At 57.8% G+C, this 15,985-nt stretch overlaps 1 long non-coding RNA gene across 2 annotated transcripts; it reads left to right on the forward strand.

Moving 5' to 3' along the window:
- The first annotated feature begins 267 nt into the window (after positions 1 to 267).
- On the forward strand, positions 268 to 14,691 carry LOC137146419 (uncharacterized). 2 transcript variants are annotated; one of them, XR_010917924.1, is made up of 2 exons: positions 268 to 442; positions 14,532 to 14,691. It is a non-coding gene; the product is annotated as an uncharacterized lncRNA (long non-coding RNA). The 2 variants fall into 2 exon arrangements; XR_010917925.1 differs by lacking the exon at positions 14,532 to 14,691 and adding an exon at positions 7,477 to 7,707.
- The last annotated feature ends 1,294 nt before the right edge of the window (positions 14,692 to 15,985 follow it).

Raw genomic sequence — 15,985 nt, forward strand, 5'->3', positions numbered from 1 at the left:
AGACACAGTTCTGCAATGAGGCCCTCCAAGTCTGGTCCAAAATTTGCAAATTCGTCCTTCCTCACTCTTCATCACGCCCCTCCCAGCCCTATCTAGCCCCAGTCTTTTCTTCTTCGGTCGCTCAGGGCTCCTGTGACAGGGTGGGCTTATCCCGCACTGAGCAGGAAAGAGTTAAACCCACACTATGGACGGCGGAAGTCCCGCCTCCCAGGCTATTCTGGGCATGCTCCAACTGCTGCCCCAGTATAAAAGGGAGCAGCCTGGCTCACTTCAGGTTGGCCACCAAGGAAGAAGGATGCTTGGTGGGAGCGCTAAGCAGGGAGCTGCTACCACCCCTGGCGGAGGGAAACGGTGGCCCTGGGGACCTGAATGGAGACCCGCTACCCAAGGTTGATGCCAGGGAACCTGAAGGCCCCGACGCGACCTGGCAACAGGAGACACGGTAGGAAGTGCCCAGGGGGATGGGGTGAGTGGTATCCCCCGCCCGAGACAGGTTGGCGCGTTGCGGTGGGATCCCCATGGGCCAGGGTGGTGACCGTCCTGTCATGGCCAGAGCCCCGGGCTGGGACGTGGCGTCAGGTGGGCTTGTGTCCCCACGCCCCTTGGGGTGACAGCAATACCCTACCTGGGCATCAGACAGCAGGGGTGCACGAGCCCCTGCCTAGCTACAGACCGCTTGCCTGCCCGCCCTGCTGGAGGGCCGGGGGCTACAGATGGTGTCTCTTGCCCAGTCCTGCCAGGGGGTCTGGGTTCCAGCCAGGTTACGTCGAACGCTGACTCTGGCCACTAGGGACTGAGACCTGTTCCTCTTTAAAGGCCCAGGTGGGAGCTGGGGATAATGTCTTGTGAGGGGCAGGCCTGCACTGGGCCTGGGGCTCCTCTCCCAGCGCTGTCCCATCCCTCACTCCTGCGATTCTGTGGATTCATGCTTGCACACTGGTTTGAAAGTGGGAAACACGATCCATGCGCCCACAGCTGGTGCAGCCCCGCCTCCCAGCACAGCACCCCTATTTGCCCAGGGGAGTCGCCACAGGGGGCAGATAGTCCACTTGTTCCTCTGCTGCGGGTGTGCTAGGAGCTGTACTGCTGCCTCCAGCTCATCTCTTGGACAGCAGAGCCCTGCGTGTCCTCTAGAGAGGAACAGCTTTGGTCCTCTGCTGTCCTGGGCTGGATTTGAACCAGGCACATGGCTACGGAGCAGCACATGGGGCTGGGAGGCACCTCCTGGGTCTTCACGGCCAGTCTCAGCTGTCGCAGGCAGCGCCCCATATCGTCCCTTCATCAATGCATCAAGCTCCACTTCCACGCCAGGGAGGCCGTCTGCCTCCTGGGAGGCTGTTCCGGAGAGGCCCTGAGCCACATTTCCATACCCTGCACCCGCCAGGCCGCATACGGGCTGTGCTCAGCCTTCTCCCATCTGCAACACACAAGACAGCCACAGCCCGGGCTGACCCCTAGCCAACATGCCGAGTGTCTCAGATCCCAGGTCAGACCATGGCGCTGCCTGGTTCTGAAATACGGTTAATGTCCACGTCCAGGCAACAGGGTGGGAGCCAGGATCCCAGGCGTGAGTCCAGTGTAGACAGGATCTCAGGGGCTTTGGAGTCCAGGTGCTCTAGGGAGGAGATGCCCCCGCTCTGCCTCCGCCGGGCTCCATCTCGCTCAGCTGATGCAGCGGGAGGTTGGCAGATCCAGGCGCGCACGACACCTCCAGCGCGTTTCCCACACGGATTATGGCCCCTGCGTCTGGGATTAGCATCTGCTGACCAGCTATTATTCTCCTGATTAGCGCCGTTTGGAGATTAGCGGCAGGTGAAAGGCAGGCCAGGGTTTACGGAGGGGCCATGCTGTTTGACCAGGCAAAGCTCAGTGCATTTCGGCTCCAGAGCCTAGACGCCAGCCCGCCTGAGACATTGGCATCCAGAGAAATCTTGTGTCCTGTTTGGAATAACCCCTCCTGCACTCTCTTCCCTGTAAATACACATCCAGACGGGCCTCCCCAGCTGCTACCTCTGACCTGACACATCCCAGCAGGCAGAGCTCCAGCCCTGAGCTGCCAGGCACGGGATTACTGGAGCATGCAGGGAAAGGTGCGACTGGCTGGGAGCACCTGGGCTGCCCTGGAACGTGGCAGGGGTGAAGAGTGGCTGGGTGGGAGGAGACGGACGGGACTGGCATGTACCAATGAGCCAATGGGGCAGGAAGGGGAGATGCTCCGGGGATTTAAAAGCAGGAAGGACGGCAAATCTTAACGCCGAGCAGGCCTGGAATTCCCCTGGCCTCCTTCATACTAATTCACGCTAATGGCCAGCAATTGAGGCCATCAGAATGGGTAACGAGGTAATTAATTATGGAGTGCTGGAGTGAATCTCGCAGGAAAATTCAGCCAGCCAGGAGGGCATGGGGGAGCTGGGCTCCCAGACCTACGACACTCAAAGCATCGCTTAGCAGCCGGCTCACGCGCCATCACCAAGAGCTTTCACAAAGGTCTCGCTCCACGTTCTTAGGGTTATTATGAGCGCTCCTAGAGGCATCAATCTGAATCAAAGCCATGAGGGGCCGGGCGCTGCCCAGACACGCAGAGGGAACCCGTGCCCAGAAGAGCTTACAGTCTGACCAGACAAAGCGTGGCAGAGCAGGTGTCTTGTATCGTGCCCGTGTTACCGATGGGGAACCGAAGCCCGGAAACCTTGTCTACATGGGGAAATTGACTGGCACAGTTATTGTGGACTAAGCTATTGCACCATGGCTATTGCGGACAGGCGTCCCGTGTGGACGCTATTCCAGAGTCCAAGTGACTCTGCTTGCAAAGCGGAGTAATAATTCCTGCACCGGACGCCCATATCTTCCGGGATAGCTCAATGATACCAGATCAGCTATGCCCGTCAACTTCACCCGTGTAGACAAAGCTTAAGGGAGGCCCTGGTAAAACTGAGCATTGAATCCAGATCCCCTGAGTCCCAGTGCGACTTTCCTCCTGTGTCACAGCAGTTGAGGACCTGGCCCATGATATACGGAGGAGGCTGACTCAGGCTTTGGCACAAGCACTGATCCCCGGCCCTAGCCATGTAAACTCTGTGCAGCTCATTCGGTCCTCTTGCTGTTAGCAGGATAGATTCCTGATGCACTGGGACGAGGCTGTGTAAACGGTGCGACCGGAGGGGAAGCTGGGAGTCTGGGACAGTGGCGATGGGGAGGCTCCTGGGTGCGGGGCGGGCTCCAGGGACTGGAGATGGATGGTGAAGAGACACCAATGATGCCCCCGGGCATGGTGCAGCAGGCTGTGCCTGGGCTGGGTACCATGGGACTGTGACCACAGGGTGCCACTCTGCAAACGGGGTGAGAAAACAGCCTGGCTGGGTAGGAGGCGTGGGCGACTGTAGGCATCTGACTAAATAGGCGAGCGAGTGTAGGAGGGTGGGGTGCGTGGGCGTGGGTGAAAACAGACCTGAGCGAAGCTGTATGCGAGGATCATCCCAGGGGGCTGATAGGTCTGGGAGTATGTGTGGGGCGGTTGTAGGTGAGGGGGGAGGTTGGTTGTAGGTGCGTGAGGGAGAATGATTGTCCGGATGTGGTGTGGGAGGAGGATAGTAAATGTGGGGGGGCATTATAAGAGGGGAGAATCGGTTGTATGCGTGGGGGGAGGGTTGACTGTAGGTGTGGGAGTTGACTGTATACGGGGGGCTGATTTAGGTGGGTGTTGACTGTAGGTGTGTGTGGATGGTTGATTGTAGGTGTGGCAGGGTTGCATGTCTGGGGACGGATTATAGGTGTGGGGAGGCTGATTGTCGTTGTGTGGGGAGGTTGATGGTAAATGTGGCAATACATGGGACGACTGTAGGTGGGTATGTAGGTGTGTGTGTGTGTGTGTGTGTGTGTGTGTGTGTGTGTGTGTGTGTGTGTGTGTGTGTGTGTGTGTGTGTGTGTGTGTGTGTGTGTGTGTGTGTGTGTATCACTCTCTCGAGCTCTGCGTCTGTGTCTGCATGTGTCTCTAATCAGATGGGACCGACTGGGCAGTTTCCCAGCGTTCAGTGCCAGGCCCTGGCAAGGATGACTCACTGAAGAACACATTTTTCTCTGTGTTTGACAAGAACCTTTCCAAATATTTACCTGATTGTGCTTATGAAGCAGCTGGTTGGGGAGGTGAGGTAAGCGTGAGGTCGAATTAACTTGGGCTGGGTCCTGCTCTGCACCTCCCAGGTGCGGCCAGCTCAGAGCAGGTACCTGACGCCATTGCTGGACGCAAGCTTAGAGCAAAGCATCCTGCGGCTGATGGCTCGGAGGCCGCTCTAACCTGGGGGGGATGCATATCGGGATACCAGCCACGCTGCCTTCCTCCCCCTGAGAACGGGACCCCCCGGGGTGTCACAGCACAGCTAGTGGCTAGCTGGAGGCCTGGATTGATCTTCCGTCGCGAGGGAGGGAAGAGACGAGCAGCTTCAGAAACACACAACGCTCGGGGGAAGCCTCCAGAAACCGCAGCTAGCGATCAATAGGCACCACCTGCACGAATTCCCTGGCTCGGGACAGGCGCTGAGCAGCCTGTATGTATCAAAGTGGGCTTGGCTCCACTCAGGACAGAGATCCAGCCTCCGCTCCGCAAACTCCCCTGAGCCTGAGCTCCCCAGCGTCTGCAGCGGAAGCCTGTTACTGCTGGGACCCAAGCCGGCTCCACGCAGCCGTCAGATGGGGAGGCTTTGGGGTCTCCGCTGACTTGCTCTGCCACAGAGCCAGCGCCTGTCACGTTCTGCCTCCCCCACCCCATTGCCCGGAGCCACCCGGAGCTACGAACGAGGCCAGGGGAGAAAGGCAGCAGGAGGAACGAAGATTCAGGGAACGCAAGGAAGTTCTGGGTGCCGTTGGTCCCAGACGGGCGGCCCGGCCCAGGAGGAAGCTGGTCTGATTGCCCCCCAGGAGGCTGGCGCAGCGCAGTGGGCAGGAGGCGAGGAGCGCAGAGCTGTGAAACACGGGCGAGGCAGGGACGCGTGAAATGGGGTGGTTTTCACAGCTTTAAGTCCTTTCCCGTGTACTTGCTAAAGGGCCTTCGGCGGGTGGGCGAGGTGCGTGGCTATCGAGTGTCAAGCTAATGTCTCCTCTTCACCACCTCGCTGGGGGCACATGCCTCAGCGGGCAGGACAGCCGCCTCCCCCACGGGTCACCGGCCCAGCAACCCAGTCCCCGAACCAACGCGCCCCGGCCTGAGAATGCCTTTCGCTGAGCGGGTGCTCTCCGCGGCGGCCACGGCTCTGTCGCCGGCCCTGGCAGGGAGCGGGCGGCTGCCCAGGAGCCGGTTACAGCTCCCGGTTCTCATTGCCCTGCCGTGGATCAGAGCTGCCCGGTGGCTTCTCTAACCCACGCCAGCTGGCAACGGCCCTCAACGGGTTACCCATCTGAGGGCAGCCAGATGACACCAGCCCCCCGGTTGCCCCAGCACGTCCCAGGGGCAGCAGCTGTAGAAGCTGGCTGTGTATGTGCATGGTCCGGGCTGGCGGAGCCTCATCTCACGCCGCTCTGACGCCTCTGTCCCTGGAGTTACACCTGATTTACTCCCAAGGGGGAGGAGAATCCAGCCCATGTGTCCGCCGCACATCCGACACGCTGTGATCTTATTGCCGCGTGGGGAACCGTCAGGCCCCGTTCGTGGTGGCCCGGCTAAGGCCCCGGGTGCGGCAGAGGGAACACGCTGCTCTGCGAATATGAACATAGGGCTGTCAGGGGGAGCCCCGGCAGCAAGTGCCTGAAGCCGTGCCCCAGGGTGGGATCCGGCTGGCAGGCTGCAGCACAAATACCGAAAGCTTTGCAATAAACACAGGCCCGAATTAGATCAGTTCTCGAAATGTGCAAAGCTGGGGGCGTGCGCACGCAGGGCACCATATGATGTTACGGATGGAACCGAAACTTGGCAGGAGAAGTTGTAATGACAGGGGAGGAGGCGGTGCAGGGGAGGGGGACATGTTTGGCGCATCTGGAGAAGGCCAGCGAGCTGCTTTCAGAGGCTCTTCCGGCGTGGCTCGGCTCAGGACGTGCCGTCAGCCCCGGGCCGTTCCCCACCGCCCCAGGCTGAGCCGCTCCAGCCTCTAGTCAGCGGAAGCTTTGCCTTCCGCTTCGGTGAAAGCCAGATCAGCCCCAACACGTGTGCCACAGCCAGGAGCTGAGACAGCACACCCAGCGCCCTGCAACGGAGAGAAACATAGGCCAGGAGGGGGGGTCAGCGAGTCCAGCCCCCGGCGATCTTAGGCAGCCCCATCATCCCATCCCAGTCAAAAACTTATCCTGCTCCAGATTCAGACTCGGTGGGTGGGTATGCCCACTTCTCCTCCGGGCAGGCTGTTCCAAAGCCTCTCTCCTCTGATGGTTCGAAACTGTCTCCTCTCCAGCCTAAATGTACTCCTGGCCCCAGCGGCTCGTGAGCCAGTGTCGTCCTTTAGCTTAAATCTCTCTCCCCTTTCCTGGCGTTGATCCCCGGCTGTGTGACTGGAGATGGCTGCAGTTCTCTGTCGCGTCCGTGTCTACATCCACGCCCCTGCCCTCTCTGCAGTCCTCCGGCCATGGCTTTGCTGTGTGCTCCCGAGATCCCCCTTTATTATTAATGATTCAGTATGAGGGCAGGCCTCGTCTACACTGGAAAATTAAGTCCGTTTACTGCCGTCGCTCAGGGACGTGAAAAATCCACCCTGTTTAGACAGCGCGAGGTGGGTGGCAGTATTCGTCTGTCAAGCTCTCCACCCCCTCAGCGGAGGCAAAGTCCACACCCCAGCGCTCCTGCAGCACCGCTGCTCAGCTGTGCCAGTCCAAGTGTGGACAAGCCTAGGGGCAGGAGCGGGCACTAGCTCTCCTGACTCCCACCGGCTGCTCCTCTGGGGCTTTGGCTTATGGCGCTGGAGTTCCCTGGGTCAGCGCTGCATGCTGTACAGAACCAGCCGCTAGCAGGGCATGCTGCCCAGGCCTTCCTAGCCCACACCTGGAAACGGAAGGAGTCCGTAGAGCCTGCTGTGTGACCACCCAGGGGAGCGCATGTGTCCCACCCATGCCCCTTCTCCGCCCAGGTTACAATCCGGAAGCCCTGCACCCCGGCCGTCAAGGTCAGAATCAGCCGCTCACAAGCGTCTCTTTCTTTTCCTTTCATTAATGGCGGTGATCTGGGCTCGGTGGGGGAGAGGATGGCTGTAGCAAGGCGCCTTGCATGATGCTGAAAGAATTGACACCTCCAAAGCCACTGCAAGTTCTCACCAGCTCCCTGTGGGAGCTAATGCCACACGCGGAGGGGTGAGAACCGCCCTGGGAAGGGAGGTGAGAAAGCAAGAGAGTGGAAAGAAAAGGCTGGGGCAGCGGGTAAGAGAGCTGCTGTACGGCACTGGGGCGGGAGGCCAGCACGTTCTGCGCCCCCTGTGAACTCGAACGGGTGGCGCGGAAGTTGCTGGGAATGCTGGGACAGACGTAGCTCACAGCCAGAGGGGCTGGTCTCTCCTGCCTCAGGATGGGGGTGACCGGGCCTAGAGGCCAGCGCAGAGGCCGGGAACAACGCTGAAGCCCCCAGCTGGAGTCAGGAACCAGGAGTCCGAGCTGGCGGCGGGCGTCTGAGAACAAGCCACGAGGCAGATTCCCACCCGCCCTCCGCAAGCGCACAGACACACTTCTGTGCACAGCCACCTCCGGGGCTTACATAGGGCACCCGGCCCAATGCGGGGCACTGAAGGACGCTGTCAGTCCGGTCTCACAAGGTGCTGCTTCCCGGGGCGCTAATCTCCCCAGGGTCTCTATGTGCCAATGCACGCGGCTGCCGGGTAGCGACATTGGCCGTTCTAATCCCCGCAGAACCTCCCATCCTGTGACTAAACCGCTGCACCTGGCGAGGCCTGGTTTGGGGCGGGGAGCAGCTGGAAGCCAGAGACAATCAGGCGTGGGAGCCGGGATGGGGGAAAGGGAGACACCTGGAGCAGGAGGCGCTTCCAGGAAGGGAGCAGCCCAGGCGCAGGGAGAAGCGGCAGAGGGTGGACAGCTCTGCGGGCCCTGGCTGGGAACAGGGAGGAATTGTCAGGGGACCAGGGGAGGGACAAGTCTTCTGGCCTTCCTGAGCCAGCAGCGGGCGGCTGACGGGCTGTCGTTGAGGTGTTTCATGAGTGTTGGGGATAATGTGGTGGGGGCTTTCATGGACTGTTTTGCCCCATGTGGGTTGATTACCCCAACCTGGGGCTGGGTGATGTGGGACAGGAGAAGGGGGTTGTTTTTAAGGTGTCTGAGTGGAGAAACGGAGGCAGTAACCCTGGCATTATTGCACCCAGCCACCAGGAGGTGAATGGTGGCGAGGGGAGAATCGCGACAGTATCATTAGATCATCTAGTCTCTCTCCTTGTAGAGCACCATCCCCATCAGGGCAAATCCCAGGAGGACGTGGCCTCCTTGCTGCTCACGCACCACCCACATGGGTGCTGCCTGGATCCTTACAACGGTCTGGCTGGAGGTTCAGTCGCTATCTGTCACTGGTGATCACAGGGAAGCTTGTGGCGCCCACGTGACCATAGAGTGCAGGGCAACGATCCTTGGTAGGCGTGCGCCATCGTTCATTGGTCACGTGCCTGGACCAAGTGCAGACGTGGAACACAGACCATTCAATTTCACCTTGTTCCCCCTGGGTCGAGCCCAATCACTTGTGTTTGCCTCCAGTCTGGGTACGAAGACGGCAAGAGATGGGGAATCCACCATTTCCCGTGGTCCTTTATTCCGACGGTTAAAGAGCCCTTTCTCGCTGTGAAGGATCTGATACTCAGTCATTACTTTCAGACTGTGATCAAGTCTCCTCTTCGCCTTCTTTGGGCTGCACTAAACAGAGCGAGCGTCTCAAGTCTCACACTGAAGCACGTTTCACAGATCTTGAATCACACTCAGCCGGTGAAGGGTTCACAATTGGGCTGGTAGAAATTTTGCATACGGAAATATTTCTTCGGGGAGGGGAAAAAAGAGGTTTTGTCAGAGGTCTGAAAAGCAGGTTTTTTCCTTTCCCTGCTTTCTCCCTGCTCCCCACTTTCCCCCAGTTTGAAATCAGTAAAAGTGTAAAAAATAAGCATCACTGTGTTTTCGTTTTGAAAATTTCCCTTGCAACCAATGAAAATTTCCAGTGGGACCCTGGGCAAGTAATTTAGGCTTCAATTGCCAAATCCATTTTCAAAGAGGGATTTTTTCCCCATTCATTTTTTGACAAGAAATGTCTCCCTTTTCCAGTTGACTCCCATTCTCCGTCAGCCCCTCAGCTTCCGCCTTCCCGCTGGGATGGCCAATGAGGATGCTGGTTTGAGCAATGGGTTTTGTAAGGGGGACACCCACCTGCCGGGAGATAAACCAAGGGGCGCTTGGGCCAGTTCATCTAAGCAGTACTAACCCACACGGGCCCTGAATCTGTCTCCTCTGTGCCAGCTGCCCCCCAGCATTTGTGACGGAGCTTTGCTCCCCCCTTTGCTTCCCTGTGTTCTTGGGAGACTCACCCTCCCACACTACCAGTTTTTCTAAAGAGCCAGGCACCTCCCATAGTTACATTTGCACCCAGATTTCACAAAGACCCCAGCACCCCATTTGCACCCAATGCACCGGGCCCTTTGGCTAATCCGGCCCATAGGCTCCTAGATAAAAGCCCAGCTCTCCTGAGAAGTTGGCCCCTACCGTGGGCGCTGAGCCACTCTGAAAATCCGGCTGGGGGTGCAGGGTGCCCGGCTGTGGGGAATGAAGGCGGGTGTCCCTGTGTGCGCCGAGCACTTTCTAATGAGGGCTGGGGGGCTCCAGGGGAGAGGAGAGACTGAAGTGTGGCCTTGGCCAGGAACTGGTTCAGGAGGCAATCCTTGGACGCGGGACCTCCGGAGATAATCCAGGTGCCATAGGGAGTGACTCGATCGGGGGCGCTCTTCCCGCTGAGTTAACAATGCTCCAGCGTGGTGCTGGGGGCGGCGGTGCTGCAGTGGGTGGCCTGGGGAGCCCAGCGGGGGGCGCTCTCCACTCTGAGTGCTGACCCCGGTGCTCCACGCGGGGGTGCTGTGCTGCAGGGAGCAGGGTTGGGTGCCCTCCCCCATGGGTCGATGCTAATCCCACACCCCAGGGTGGTGCTAGGGGGCTCTGGCATGTCACGGATTAAAGTCCTATGCAACGTGCATGAGCGGACGGGGCGAATCTGGCCTCCAGGAGCCTGGACGAAGCATCAGAAAGGAAATCTTGAAGCAAGCCTCCCGCTGGGCCTGGATCCTGAGGCTCAACCCCCAGTTGAAGGTCCCAGTTCAGTTTGCCAAACTGGGCCGATTTCCCGTCCCTCAGCCCCACTAGCGTGTCTTTGCCTCTGCCAGCAAAGCAGAAGGGAGTTTCTTTAATTCGTTCCCAAGAGACTGCAGGATTTCCCTTCCCCCTCACCCCCATATGCCGCAGACAGAAGCCGGGGGGTGCGGTGCTGGAAAGCAGCGACTGTGTGTGTCTGTGCACTCTTGTATGGCGTCTGCAAACAGTTCAGGGACGGGGCTGAAAGCAGCAATTAAGCTGTGACACAGATGGGCTGCTTCGCTGGAGAATGCGGTGGGGAGGGGATGCTCCCGAGTGAAAATCCTCCGGTGACTCCAGTGATGTTAGCAGTAAGCACCCACCCGCAGCAGTGGTTGATCGGGACGGGGTGGGCAGGCGGGCGGGCTCTGGTGAAAGCACTTTCTTTAATCCAGGCTGTTAATTTAGCATTGGTGTTGCCAGCTCTCATGATGATTATTGCTTTCCTTAAAGCCCCAGCTCCTGGAGTCAAGGGGAGAGGTGATGATTTCAGCCTTCATTCTTATGGAAAAAAGAAGTTTCTAGCGCTGGTGGCTGGGGAGAGAGCTTCAAAATGTGACCCCAGGGCAGCGGAAAGGCTCAAAAAGCAGAAGGCAAATTACCGCCTCCCCCCCCCCCAGCTATTGTTTTTACATAGCCTCGTGATTTGCAAGCCAAGCTCGTGAGTTCTGGTGAGCCTGACTCGTGAGTTTTGAACAGGTGGGTTGGCAGTACTGGAATCAGCTGGCTTAAGTGCCAGAGGTTTGGTTTTCTCAGGGCTGAATACAATCCCACCCAGGGGCAGGTGAGTCCTTTCTGAACCAGGGCACAGGGCCTTCCCCCCCCCTCCCTTCGGGATCTAGGGTTACCCCTGTGACGGGAACGGCAAAGGCCAGGGCGTGTGGGGAGCATTGGCTCAGTTCAAATTGGAGACGGAAATGGCACCCCCAAAGGAGCATCTGCCCAGGCACCCCTGGCAAAGAGAAGCTCCTGGCCACCCGGCCTAACCCGTGCATGCCCCCAATCCACCCCTGCTTGCCGGCAGAGGTTCTCCGAGTGCCCTTCCCCACGGAGAGGGGGGTGGTGTGGTCAGAGCACCAGGTTGGGGCTCAGGTGACCTGGGTTCTATTCCCAGCCCCGTCCTAAGCTTTCCTGCGTTGCCATAGTTGAGTCAATGCCCTGCTCTGTGCCTCAGTTTCCCCACTCTGTCAATGTCACTTGTCTGGCTAGCTGGGGGCAGGGCAGGGGCTCAGAGACGAAGGTCGGTATGTTGCAGAAGTGCTGGGTGTCGGGCAGGAGGCATTGAAAATCTGAAGGGGAAGCAGGGGAGTAAAGGAGGGGCCTGGCAGCACTGCAGGTATCTGTGGGCCAGGGAATTGCGAGCATCCAACTAGCTCTGTGCCCATCCACATTCCCAGCCCACACACCACCACATGTTCCCTCCCAGCGCAAGCTTCCGCCTACGTCCTGTAAGCCGGGTCACTACGAGCGTGACAAAGAGCCTGCCAGAGCGAAATAAGGGATGCTGTTCCCTGAAGGTGCTGGGGCAATAAATGCCAACCTCAAGGACACTAAAAGCACGGGGCCCTGTGCAATGCCACCAGGGTGCTTTGCACTCTTGGATCCCCCTCTGTGCCTCAGTTTCCCCATGGTCGAAGCAGGTGTCCGTGGCACTCACCTAGCTCAGGATGGATGTTTATGACGTGCTTGTCACTCCCCAGAGGGAAGGGCTGACTGTTTATGACCCTGTCACACCACATCCAAGGTTTGGAAGGGGCACGTCAGGGTGACATTGGAATGGCACAGGTGCAGTATTGATGGATGCTCACCCAGCTCAGGGGGTGACGCTGCTGGAGTCTGGGATCACATTCTAGGAGACAGGAGATCCACTCCCTTCATTATTTGCTCATGGAGACTATCGTCATCCCTTTTCGACCTGAGCAGCCAGTCAAATTCGGGGGGTCTGGGCGGGTTCCAGATGGAAGGAGAAATTGATGGAGGCTGGTAATTTCTTTGATGCCATCTTGTTTTCCTGCAAGGAAGGTACAAAGTCCTGCTTCTCTGAATGCAGGAAGAACCAAGAACAAAAGGAGCAGCTTCTTAGCCTATAGCCCCAAACCTCTTTAGCCAACACCAGACCCAAAAGTTTATGGCAGTGTTTCTTAACCTGGAGTTTTAGAGGGGTCGCAAGTGCAGAGCTGGTATTGGGGGTGGCAAGAAAGGTAATTGCCTGGAGCCACAGGGGCGCCATGAAACTAAGTTACATGCCTCAGCCCCGTGGGGGTGGGACTCAGGCTTCAGGGGTACAGTCGTTTGGAAAGGTTAAGAACCACTGGTTTATGGGATCTAGTTTTTCCAGGGTCACGTTGTGCTCTCCGGCTACCGCCTGGCTTTCTTGCCTTTTGCTTCTGCCTCCGTCTGTCCTGTGTTCTCAGTTTCTGTGTGTTCTGCCTTCCATCTCTTTCTCACACACACACGCTCTGCTCAGCAAAAGCCCTTCTGCCCACAGCCCCTGTTGTCTCGGGCGGCATGGGAGGCCTTGTGATTCATTTATCATTTACTCCTACGTTAACCGAAGGGGACTGTAGCCTCGTGGGGCTCCTCCTCCCTGCCCAGTCAGCGTCTGGTCCTGCTGCTGTACCAGTCAGTGGCATTACGCCCATCAACCCCATGGGCGCGATGGCTGAGGTTACAAGGATGCCAGCTGAGACTATGGCTTTTGTAACCTGGAGATCTTCCCCCTGAGAACTGCACCGAGACTCCCCGCCATTGTTCATTTCATTTCAGGAAAGCAACAGCCCCCCTAAGGTAACTCCTAGCTATTTGTACTGACGGGCCTCGGGCACTGCAGGAAAACGTTTTCTTGCTGCCTCCTCCGCCAGCCAGTCCCCTCCAGGACTGTCACGGCCACCAGCCCAGATCAGATCCAACTGGAACTCTCCCTTTTCAAAGGTGTCCGCGCTTCGCAGACAATTCCTCTGCTGCGTATCAATAATGTATTACCGGGAACTGACTGAAAATAATGACTGACCATTGCAGCACAAAACGAGTGTGTGCATGGTGCGCGGGTTTTTGTGTGTGGGCAGGTGGGCATGCACGTGTGTCTGTAGTGTCCAGGTGCACATGCATGTGCATGTGTGTGTCCATATGTGCGTACACGCGTGCACACGTGCTACATTGGTGCTCTTGTGTGGGTGCGGCCGTGCATGCAGCCCCGTGCATGTGTGCGCACAGAGGTATCTGTGTGTGTGTGTGTGTGTGTGCGCGCAGCCATCCAGGTGTGCGTGTGTGAATATGTGTGTGTGCAGGCATGAGCATGGGCACGCCTGAGCACAGGCGCACACGTCACGTGACTAACAGCCCAGATTGTTCTTAGGGCAGCTCCGTGATCTTGATTTCCCGGGGCATGGCCTGTCCTCTGTGGGGCGGGGGAGCCTGGCGAGCCTGTGGGTGTGATGCAACCTGCCCTGCTGCTCTCACGTGATGTCGTGAACACACCTGCACCCCGCAGAAGGCAGTAAGGGGGCTGCCCACATCGCCAGGGTGGGAGGGCTAGTGTTCCTTCCAGGCAGGGAGTGGTCAGATGGGGTGAAGCCTCTGGCGCGTGGTCAGCACAGCTGAGCTGGCATGTGGCAGTTGTGGAGGGGAGAAATCTGTGCCCAAGCCCACGCTGGAGCAGGGCTTAGACTCAGAGACTCGCTGTCTGGTCCTGACCACGCTCCTAGGACAGTGCAGCCACCTGCTGCCCCTTCCCGGCCCCCCCAGCCCGTAGCCCCTCTAATCTGGAGAACTCAAAGCACTTTGCCAGTCTCTCCATTTCACAGAGGGGTAAACTGAGGCATGGAGCCCTCCCAGGAGCAAGACTGTAGGTGACCTGGCTCCCAGGATGCCCACGTTCTAGGATCCTCCAACTGGAAATGACGGTGGAATCCCAAGGATGCATCAGCTGCACCTCTCACTCAGACTGGCAGCTACGGGGGGCAAGGAACGTCTCATTGTTCCTGTTGGTGCAGCACCCAGCACCAGGGGGTCTGGGGCCGTGAGTAGGACTCGTTGGCGTTATGGGAATAGACCATAACAACCACCTTGCAATGTGAGTCTCCACCACCTAGTGCAGCATAAGCATTTTAATTCCCTCTGGTAACGAACGGGATCTAAGCCCAACGAGCCCGTCTTCTAACACATCCCTCACGCAGCCTCCGCCCCGGCTCCTGTAACTCCTCGGTAACGTCACACTCGTGCTTTTTAATACACTGCAGATGCATTTGATCTCCAGCAACAAATTTCCTCCCTTGGCTCCTCTGATCAAAGAAGAGAAATTAAATCTGGCTGCCTGTGAAGATCGATTGCCGCTGGGATCCTGGGCTGGTGGGGACACTTGTTAAAAGGGGAGAGTTTAACCGCGACAGCCGTGATGATGGCATCTCTGGAACATTACAGTAACAAAATCCATTGCCTCCTACGACCCAGGCTTTCGTTGCACTGTAGGGTTTTCACTGCTGCATGTGGATGTGGCATCTGCGCTTTGCACCTCCATTCGCGGATTAATCCTCACGACAGCCCTGGGAGGCAGGGAAGTAACATTATCCTGGGGAAACTGAGGCACAAGGCGGGGACGTGATAATAAATACGTGCTAGAGCAGAGCTGTCCTGAGTGGCATGGCGATGCTGTAACCGCATGGCTATTTGCCGCTTCACCCGTGAGTTCTGGGGTCAGGCTTCGAGCCGCCTGTCCCGGAAGCGCAGGCTTCTGGCGCTTGAAGTAGGAAATAGAATCTTGACTACCAGTCCAGGGCCAATGACACACAGCTGGCGAGTGCGGTCTCTGTCCCACAGGTGGCAGTGTTGCACTGCCACAAAAGCCAGCCCATTGCGCTGTGAGGTGCTTCTTCTTCAAACACACAGAATTGTGTGGGGATGGGTCCCAACTACACAAGATGAGCAAGTGGGCAGCGTGCGGGCGTGGTGACCACAGATGCAACTGAGACACACACACACTCGTGCACTTGCATGCATTCCCCTTCCCCCTTCTGTGCTTGCTGTTGGTTCAAGAATTCAGTGCTACATGCACGGTTCCGCAGACTGTCTCGCCAGGCTCTTGTATCACACCCATCATTGTGGTGTCGGACCTCCTTCCCCAGAGCGACAAGGCAAGCTTCCCCCAGCTCCAGCGCTCCAGGTGAGACAATAACAGCCTCCATGCAGCTCCAGGCCTATCTCCTGCCACTGAGCGGAAGAGCCACTGCCAGGGAATCGGTTGTTGGTCTGAGACCAGCAAACTCATTCCACGGTGGCCACCAAAGGCCAGATCTTCAAAGACGGGTATCTAAGAGAGGCGTCCAATTCTCACAGGACATCAGTGGCATGTGAGCACCTAACTCCTTTAAAACATCCCATGCTCGGTGATCTTCAGGCATTTCCAGTTGGGGCTGGCTTTGAACTGAGGTCCTAGAAGTAAACTCTTTGGTAATCCACTAACCTATCCAGCCTCCATTTATCTGAGCATGGCAGCTCGCTCCTTCTTGCCCAGTGCCTTGAGTCTGCGTTCTGTTCCCCCCATTCCTTCTCTGCCGGCTGGATGTGACTCTGACAAGTCCCAGACGTTCAGAGAAATCACTGATTGCAAAGCATGGATGATGCAGTTGACATGTAAACGAAGTGTCTCATTTTGACCTTCCTTGCATCATTTTATGCTAAAACAAACATCATTTGT

The sequence above is a fragment of the Emydura macquarii genome, unplaced genomic scaffold, assembly GCF_026122565.2.
Source record: "Emydura macquarii macquarii isolate MOO-44397 ecotype Brisbane River unplaced genomic scaffold, CSIRO-AGI_Emac_v2 contig_450, whole genome shotgun sequence".
NCBI lineage: Eukaryota > Metazoa > Chordata > Testudines > Chelidae > Emydura > Emydura macquarii.